The following is a 10,471-nucleotide window of genomic DNA, read 5'->3' on the forward strand; positions in this document are numbered from 1 at the left end:
CCATATTTCTCAACATCTATGCCCGCTTGTACCATCACCCATCTAAGCCATCTAGCTATAGTGGCCGGTGTAATCGCTTTATAAGGTCTACAAATTGCTATCAACAGTTGTGACTCTCCCGGGGGCCTAGCCTCCCTCGTCATCTCTTCATATGCCGCTAAGCATCTGACTGGACATAATTTTGGTTGAGTTGGGAAAGACTCATAGGAAATAGATCTCAAACCTGTTTTGGTCCTCTTTGTTATAAGAAAGGTCACTCCGTTCGGACCTAGACTCTTCCTGTTAACCTCCAGAGCCCTACCATCAGAGGATCTTTTGAATGCTAAAAGACATAAGAGCATAGATAATTTGCCTGAAATCGCTTTCCGTGACAACTCGTGATTATCCGGCCAAGACTTTATCTACATCCCACAACTGATTATACTTAACACTAGGGGTTTTAACATCCTTACTCCCTTTAACAATCTACAGATCAAAGGATGTTCATCAATCGCTATGCCCTCTACTCTAGGGAGCCCAGCAGATATCGCAGACCTGGCTGTGTTGATAGTCCTGTAAGCCTTCCCCTGCGCTGCCATCTGAGCAAAAAAACCACGTGGACTACATCTGCTCTATCGGGATGAATATTCCTTTCCACACACCAGCTATTCCATCTATCCCATGCTGATCTATAAGCCTTGTGAGTCCCTGGGGCCCAGGATTCGTTAATGATGTTCTCAGCCTCATTCGATAGTCCTGGCCTAGACCAAGCTCTCCTGAAATCGCCCACGCTATTAGTCTGAGTCCCCCTGACCTCACTAGAGGATGACTGTGATCTCTGGGATCTCGAATAATAAATTCTGTGTTGGGTAGAACTACTGGGTTGTGATGTGTCAATTCCAGTAGACTGGGAAACCACGCCTGCCCCTTCCAGTCCGGAGTAATCAAAATTATGGATGCTTTTTGGCGTCTCACCTGCGCTAGCGTCCTCGCTATCATGGAGAAAGGAGGAAACGCGTAATTTGTTTGGTGATCCCAAGATTGTAGGAAGGCATTGGTTGCCTCCGCTTCCGGATCCGGTCTCCAGCTGAAGAACCGAGGAAGCTGTTTGTTTAGTCTCGATGCGAATAGATCGATCTGGCAAGGACCCCATTGTGTCATAATTTTCTGGAACACTACCTCGTCCATCTTCCAATCGCTGGCGTCTCTGAGGATTCTCGAGTTCCAATCGGCCACTTTGTTCATCTGCCCCGGCAGATATTCTGCCGTCACTGAGATTCTCCTCTCCAGACAGAGCTCCCAGAAATCTTTTGCTAGTTCTGCCAATAACCGGGATCTTGCCCCCCCCAGTTTGTTGATGTATCTGATTGCGGAGACATTGTCCATCTTTAACAGGACGCAACATTGCGCTTTCTCCTGGGTCCAGCATCTCACTGCAAAGGACCCCGCCAACAATTCCAGGCAGTTGATGTGGAGCCTTGTCTCCTGGTCCGACCACCTGCCGCCTGTCGACAGGTTCCCACAACGTGCTCCCCAGCCCCATCTGCTGGCGTCGGATTCGATAATAAGGTGCGGGGATGAACCAAATATGGCTCTCCCGTTCCATGCATCCATATGAATGAGCCACCATTCCAACTCCTCTCTCACCTCCTGCGAAATATTCACCTTTGATTCGTATGAATCGCCCCTCCTGAGGTGAGAGATCTTCAGCCTCTGGAGTGCCCTGTAATGCAGAGGCCCTGGAAATATCACTTGAATTGATTCCGCTAGATGGCCCACCAATCTCGCGATGTCCCTCAATGACAGTTCTCCCTTCGCTAGAGTATGTCTCAGCTGCTTCTTGATGTCATTCACCTTGTGAATGGGTAAACTGAGAGTTCCCTGTATCGAATCCACTATGAAACCCAGAAATTCTATTGACTGGACAGGTGTTACACTGGACTTCTCCCAATTTATCAGAAACCCCAGAGTCTCTAACAGCTCTATAGCTATCTGAATCTGTTCTATTAACGTTTCCTTCTCTTGACACATCAGACATATGTCGTCTAGATAAATTATCAGCCTTATCCCTTGAGCTCTGAGATGAGATACTACAGATTTCATCATTTGTGTGAAACACCAAGGTGCCGATGCCAGGCCGAACGGCAGACACCGAAATTCCCATATCGTACTCCCCCAGATGAACCTCAGAAACCTGCAGTGTTCTTCTGCTATGGGAATAGTTAGGTATGCATCTTTCAAATCTATTCTGGCTAACCAATCTCCCTGGATAAGGGTATCTCTCAACCAATGTATCCCTTTCATCTTGAAATGTCTGTACACTACGTAACTGTTTAGGCCTCTCAGATTTATGATCGGTCTTGTCTTGTGTCTTCCTTTCACTATGAACATATTGCTTATGTAAACTCCTACCTGACCTGTAGCGGGTCGTATAGCTCTTTTGTTTACCAAACCCCGTAATTCTCTTTCCAGTAAGGCCCTGTCTTCCTTGCTCATCTCTAAACACTTTGGTGGTTCACTTTTATAAGGTGTTTCTATAAAATCTATACAAAAACCTTGAACGGTCTGAAGTACTCAGGGATCCCCCGATATGTTCAACCAATTTTGTAAAAATTGAGCAGTTTTCCCCCTACCTCTGGGGTAATTGAATGTGGGAGTGATATTCGCACCTGGGTTATTCTGTTGACGTTCCCCTCGCCAGACTCTGCCTCTTCCCCTACTCCTCGATGGGAAGAAAGACGTTTCCCTGCGCTCTTCCTGTTCACGCCAGTTTGTTCTGTCTTGAAAGGATCGATTGAATTGGAATCGGCCAGCCGAGCGACCCCTGCCTCTGCTGGCCCGTCCAAAAATCTGTCTCCTGAAAACTCTCTTAAGAGAGGCCTGAGCCTTATCCAAGGCTGTGTAAGAATTTACAAATTTGGTGAGCTCCTTGATAAAGGAGTCCCCAAACAACTTTCGCCGATGTGGCAGATTCTGAGGAGGCTAATTCACTTAATTTAGGGTCGATCTTTACTAACAAAGATCTCCTCCTTTCCGTGGTTATAGCATGATTAGCATTCCCCAACATGCATATCGCCCCTTGGGCCCATCCGATAAGAATTGTCGGGTCTATCGGTTCCCCTTTTACTTTTGCTTCTTCTCCCATCTGGAGAATCTTTGTGAGGGGTCCCATCATATCAAGCATCTTATCCTGGCATGATCGCCAGGATCTATCAAGACCCTTCCTCACATCTTTTGTAAACTTGCTCATAAACCTTATCATTTTTTCATCTATAACAGGTGTATCTGCCGCACCTTCAGGGAGGAGTGGTCTGGGGCATTCCGCCCTCCTCTTGCTTCTAGCCTCTTTGGCTAGCGGTGCCCTCAGGCTTTTCTTTAAATATGCCATAATTCTTGTGGGTGGTTCCTATTCTGACGATCTGGGATGGATCAGTGCTTCCGGATCAAAATCCTCATCATCCGCACCATTCTCCGCAGCCTCCTCCTTCTTTCTTTTCTTTGATGCCTCATGGCTTTCCTCTCCTGATGAGGATATCGGTAACACTTCCTCTTCTTCAGGATATTCCTCTTCCCAATCATTCTCACCCTCATCTGAGGTATAGGAAGATGACTCTCGTCCCCTGCTAGGCACCGTCTTACCCTTTCTCTTCTTTTTACCACCTTTATTCTTCGGTGGGGAGCCCGGGGGGGTGTGGGCTTCTTCCGCCCTATGGGCTGATTTACTGCCCACTTTGGATTTCATCCGTGCCTTAAGGCCCTTGACCTCCTCCAGGCCCTGAGAGAATCGGAGCCAGTCCTCCATCAGCGCTATTTGCTGAGGATTATGTCCCAATGAAGCCCCCAGGGCTTTCTGAAAGGCATTAGTCATGTCTGAGTGGCTCCTCTTTTGGCTAACACTAGCCTTCCCTTCATCACTGGAGGAACTCATGATTCTCAGGCCCTGGGGAGTGTGAGAATTTGAATGATAAGAATATATATATATATATATACCAAGGGCCTCCAAACTCTCTCAGTACAGAGAGCGAAATTTGTAGAGTATTTGAAATATCTTCCCTGGTTCTGATTATGTAAGCAGATATAATAATAATATCAAATCTCAGGTTTTACCTGGGACTGTGCCCGTATAAGGTGCAGTATCTGTTGATGGCCTGCAGGGGCGCTGTAGTCCTCTTGAACAGGACGCTACGTTCGGCGAACGGACGATGCGTGCTGTTTTAATCTCAAATAGTCAATAGAATATCTATTTTTTTTTTTTATTTTTTTTTTTACGCTACTTACCTTGTACTGCACTTTCCCCCCACCTCCTCCCCCTGCACTTTCTCCTTTTCCCCTTACCTCTGCACTTGCGCGATCTGAATGACACCTGGCCTAGTAGGATCGTTTGTCTGTCTTCCCCTTGTTTCCCTCCCTCCCTGCCTCGTCGCGCCTTGAAACACTTGTGTATAGGCGCGTTACAAATACCATATCATATCATATCATATCATATCAGAGGAGCATACACACTCGCGTCGGGAAACGATTGAACTCGGGATGGAAAAAACGAATATAAGAAGAAGAAGAGAGCGCCGGAACTATGCGGTCCCGTCGCGCTCTCTCTTCCATTGTAATAGTGCCCTCTCTGATGGATCCGAGGAGCTGCGGCCGCCGGTGCACCAGCCCCGTCGTGGCCGCAACTCCCGAGAGCCACCTGACTGTAGCGGATTTGCTCCGCCTAAAGAGAGAAAAAACATGCGCGCGTGTTAAGTAAGGTATCAAACTGTCATTCACCAAGTCACACACATTCAGGAATAATAATGTGAAAAGGGACTTAACTCGCTGCCGAGCAGCAAAGAAAGAGGAGTAATAGAAAGAGGACAAGAGGTTTTATATGAGGACTTGGTTTTTTGATTGGTTGTTGGAATCACATAATCAGTTTGAGGACCAATGGACATGGACTACAAAACTCAAAAACTTCATGGTTATTGTAGTTTTTATAGTTTTTGTATTCTTATTTCATGTTTGTGTTTTCTTTGCTGCTGAACAGTAAAGTTTGGAGAAAGCATAATCCGAGCCTCCGGTCTTGACATAGAATTAAAACCAATAATATGAACATTAACAAAGATCAAACTACAACTTCCAGTTAAGATAGAGTCTTTGATAGTCCAAATATTATTGGTTTCTGAACGGACCACGTGACCACCATTGCTAATCCACACTGTCCATGTCCATAAACACAGTGAACATCCTCCATCACTTCCCCTTTTTTTGCTTGGTCAAAATTGCACCCACCGGTAACCACAATTCCGTTGCATGATCAGACCCTCTCCTCAATTCCCAGACGGCTTGGAACCACCACCGTACCTAGTATGACAAAATATATTCAGTGAATGGAAGTCAACAGAGGATGGGACAATCGTAACAACACCAATAATTCTACTTTTATTCATTTATAACAGATACATAACATGTTCAACATTTCATTATTGATCATACGATTGTAAGGGTGGGATAATCCTTCGCCTCTGTGACTTTAATAGAATTATGACTTTCTGGAACAAATGTGTTGAAAATCTGAATTCTAAATCAAGATCTGAGGCACGGATTATGCTTGTTCAACGATGCCATACTTTCCAATGGTTCAAAATAGAAGGTCTTAAAGGTTGATTCAATCGACCAATCTGCTGATCTCATGATGTCTTCTAGTCTGTGTGAGGAACTCATGGTGACAACAAGTAAGACAGACACAAGTGATCACGGTTTAAGGATGTGTATTCAACAATGAATGCTGTGTGCAGGTTGGAAAAATGCCTAGTCTAAACCTAAATCTAAAATGGGAGTAAGCATCGACCATCAAATGAAAAATAAAGCAGTCCTAGTGGCGTTGTGTCAAATAAAAAGGGCCTATACTAAGAAACCTATTGCCAAACCTTACAACCAATTCAAAAAGCGTGTGGGATAGTTCTCACGAAAAGAAAGAAGTGTTCTTTAATATTATATCAAGGATGCATTAGCCTGGGTCTCCTTTCCCAACATTTTGGAAATGGGGTAAAATGGGAGCTTGGAGTACAGTACAGTCTCGCACTTCTCCAGCACGAGACGACAGTTCCAATGGTAGCTCTCAGGACACACTCTCCAGCTTTCACCTATCAGGGCAGTCGATGGCCAAGTCTCGTTTCACTTTAAAGTCTCTTGCCTTCGACGACCTGACGTGTTCAAATAACAAAACAAAAGTTCCTTTAACAAATGAAAAGTTTGGCTTCAATGTTCGCTGGGTGATGGGTTCACCCCTGGGTCTCCCTCTTCTGGGCACTGACCCTTCTCAATTGTTTATTGTGTACCGTTGACATCTGCTACAAGACACTTGTACTATTGTTCATGGGTTTAGGCTCTCTAACACGAAGGCTCCGCCAGTCTGGGACGAAAAGGGCAAGGTCTCTTTTCTCCTCGCCACCCTCTCAAACGGCCACCTTTCTCGATTATCCATCTTGTCGTGCTGACTGCAGTGCTCGTACTGTGCTCTCTTGCTCCACCTTTTATCCCTGTGGGGAAGGAAAAGGGCCATCAGGTGTGTGCGATTCTGGTAAATTGCCTGACTTTGCCTGACACTTGTATTGGGACTTGTCAGGTAAACGGTGCTGGTGTTAGTCCGTTGTCCTTTGTGTTGTGCCAGAGTGTTTGTGTTGGAAAAGGGGGCGGTGAGCGCAGTGGTTTAGAATGTCCTACGCGAGAGGAGGGGGAAAAGGTGTCAAAGGAAGGGGGATACCGCATCTCACCATTCAGTGTCCCACTTCCACTCCCTGAGGACCCCCTAGCCAGGTGATCCTCCCTCCCTGGTCCACCCTCAGGAACTGGGTCCAATAGCAATGGCCGTCTCCTGGCAACATGGATGACTGATCCCCGGTGACTAGCTAGGGAGACACCTTCAGGTTTCTCACATACCCTTCCTCCATGCAATGTAGCCACCTTTTGTTCACAGGGGAACTGAGAAAGAAAATCTACGTTTCCCTGGTCTTTTCGTTTCCGGTGCTCCACCGTGAAAAAATATGGTTGTAGGTCTTGAAACCATCACGAGACCCGAGGGTGGGACTTTTTGCATTGGCTAATCCAGACTAAGAGTGAGTGGTTGGTAACCAGAGTGAACTTTCTTCCTAATAGATAGTACCTAAGATGGATAATGGCCCATTTGATGGCTAGGGCCTCTAGTTCCACCACAGAGAAGCTTTTCTCACGTGGGAATAAATTGAAACTGGTGTATAGTATGGGGTGCTCTAGTCCATCACAAATTTGGGACAGGACGGCTCCTAACCCTGTAAGGGAGGCATCCGTCTGTAACACAAACTCCTTCGAGAAGTCGACTATCTTTTAGGATTGAGTTTTGGCATTGTGTTTGCTTTAGGATATTATAGCATACCTCTTCGTCCTCGCTCCACTGAAGTTTCTGGGGCTTAGCATTTTTAAGTTTATTTGTCAACCGTGCCATTTTATCCAAATAGTTGGGGGTAAACCTACGGTAATACCCTATTAATCCAAGGAAAGCTCTAAGGTCTCTTTTGGTCTTGGGAGTTGGAATATCCAAGACAGCTTTTACTTTTTCATGTTGAGGCTGTACAGTTCTGTTCCCGACAAAGAAGCCAAGATATTTCATGGTGGACTGGGCTAATCTGCATTTAGCTGAATTCACAGTTAGACCAGCATTCCTAAGGACTTTCATGATGGTATAAACATGGAAGAGATGGTCTTTCCAGGTCTTACTATAAATGACGATATTGTTAATGTAAGCTCCCCAAAAGTCTCAATAGGGTTGTCGGAGGTTATCCATAAGACGTTGGAAGGTAGCTGGTGCACCCTGTAGGCCGAAAGGAAGAACTTTAAACTGGAATAACCCTAAGGGTGTTGAAAACGCAGTTTGTTCCTTATCTGGCCCATACACAGGGACTTGCCAGTACCCCTTTGTTAAATCTAGGGTAGAGCGATAGGTGGCTGTTCCTAGTTTATCGATTAAGTCATCAATGCGTGGCATGGGATAGGCATCGAAGTCCGATATGGCATTAACTTGATGGAAGTCGATGCAGAATCTCCACGACCAGTTGGGTTTGGTGACCAACACGATAAGAGGGGACCATGGACTTGAGGAAGGTTTGATGATATTAGCTTTCAAAATTTTGTTGACTTCCTCGATCACTACCTGTTATGCGCCTTGGGTAGACGATAAGGTTTTAGGTGAACTACTTTGCCTTTAGGTGTTCGAATATAATGATATGTCCTTTTACTCTTCCCGGTTTTTCTGAGAATACATCAGGGAATGTGTCACGCTTAGAGGTACTCTTCCGATCCCCCTACTCACCTGATTCGTCTGATGTACACTTAGCCTCTTCTGATAGCCTCTTCCTTCGATCCTTCTTAGTCTCCTTAGGTTTCTTTTGCTTTTTTGTGTGTAAATAGGGACGAGCTCCTTCGGAGGCCACCTTGACCTGTTAGGGTACAGAACCAAGGGGAACCCCAAGGAGTAAGCTCCCAAAACCTCCAGGGAAAAAGCCTTGAACGGCGTAAAAAACCCTGGGAAAGATGGAGATCATGTCTCTGTAGTTTAAAGTAGTTCTGACGAACAGCTTTCCACTCCTTGGGTAATGAGTAGATGAACTTCTTAATCCTTCAGATAGGGAACTCTATGTCCTATTTCCCAAATGCAGCGAGTAAGGTGTGTACTTCCAAAAATTAGTAAAAAAATTAGAATAAGCTACCAAGGCAGAAATTAGAATAACAAAATGAAAGAAAACAGAAAAAGAATTAAACTACAAGCTACAACATCAGAATTGACTAAATAAAATATGGGATCTAAGGCAAGAGAAAGCGATAAGGAAGCAAAGAGTAAGATACCACAACCAGAACAGAAGACCAAATAGAAAGGGTCAGTAGGTTAGACATGAGCGTACCGAAGTATGGAACACAGAAGGAGGAGTTACAAAGCTAACCCGAAAAGGAACATACCGGAGAACGTGCAACAGTAGATACAGTATAGGGTAAGGAATGCAACAATGATAGAACGTACCGAAGCATGGACTGAAGGGGGAGGAGTCAGAAGAAGACAGAAAGAGAAAAGGCTACCGGAACGTATCGAAGTACGGACCGGTAGCGGAACGGAATAGGAGAAGTTTAGAAGTAAGTAACACGGCGTAACTAAAGATAACAGAAAAAAGGTAAGGAAGAAAAAATGGAATTTAATACTGATAATTGAAATATGACCAAGAATTGCGGCTAACTTATCAAAGACAAAGATACAGAGGAAGCCGAGAATGGCACGAAAGATCAAAATAATTGAAAGAGAGAGAAAAGCGGAATAACACAGTAGTAAGCAGAGTAAGTAATACGCAGAAGTACAGAGCGGGTTCCAGACAGATACAATGCAAAGGCGTATCCGGAAATGAAGCCCTAAGTACCTCCAGCAACAATCTTGGAGGAACACTAGACCGCTACGTGCGGTTTGAGTAAATGCAACCACCCAATCTCCATCTGTGCCAACGCTTCCAAGAGCGGAACGTGACAGAATTAGACTATTTACATCCTTTAGTTCTCCTCATTGTTGGCTAGATAACTCGAGTGGAATTAAGTCAAAAATATCTATGTCTTCGGGAACCAGGCAGGCTGGAACATAAGCATGGGTGGCTTACAGGTTTTCTTTCCACTCTTGTAGGAGGTTAATATGATATAAATTGACTTTCTGTTTTCGGTCTGGCTGGGCTCTTTTATATGTGCATGTTCCCGTTCTTTCTATAATCTCATAAGGTCCATGCCACTTTAGACAAGTTTGTTTGTTTTCAGAGGTGGGTAAGAGGAATAGTACTTTCTGTCTGATAGAAAAATATCTTAATTGGCCTTTTGCTGGTTTTGAGCCTTTCCCATGTGAGTACAAACTAAGTCCTGGACTCATTTCCTGTGTTGTCGCATTCTAGTGACGGTTTGTAATATTGGAATGGGGCCTCCTCGTGTTCTTCCCAGGTTTCTCGCAGCATGTCCAGGACATCTCTTCGGTTCTCTTCAATAGAGTAGCTGTTACATCCCATTACCGCCGTTGGTCTTTTTGGCTTCGCAGCAGAGTATGCTGCTATCTATTCCCGACACCTCCTAAGATGGCTGCTGTTTGTGCCTGCTTCGCTTCAACATTTGACGCTGGATTCTCACGTACGGCATGGACGCCGGCAGATGATCACCTGACATCATATAGTGGCAGCAGTTCCTCGATCCGATGCGTCTCTACTCTAGAGCTAGCCGCTCCGTAAGTTTTCCGTTCCTAGGAGCCTATACCTGCACTAGTTCAGCTCTCTCTAATCTCTCCCTTGATTTCTAGGTCCATTTCTTCCCGGAATCCCAACCGCTCTTCCGCTAAAGCTATCGTTACTCATTTCCACAGAAACATTCCCACTTCTGGATCAGACAACCTTTCCAACGTCTCCCCTTGCCAGGATTTACCTTTCGAAGACTTCAGTAAGGGAATCTTTATCCGATTCAGTTATTC

This window comes from Ambystoma mexicanum, chromosome 1p, assembly GCF_040938575.1.
Source record: "Ambystoma mexicanum isolate Mex_15411 chromosome 1p, UKY_AmexF1_1, whole genome shotgun sequence".
Classification (NCBI taxonomy): Eukaryota; Metazoa; Chordata; class Amphibia; order Caudata; family Ambystomatidae; genus Ambystoma; species Ambystoma mexicanum.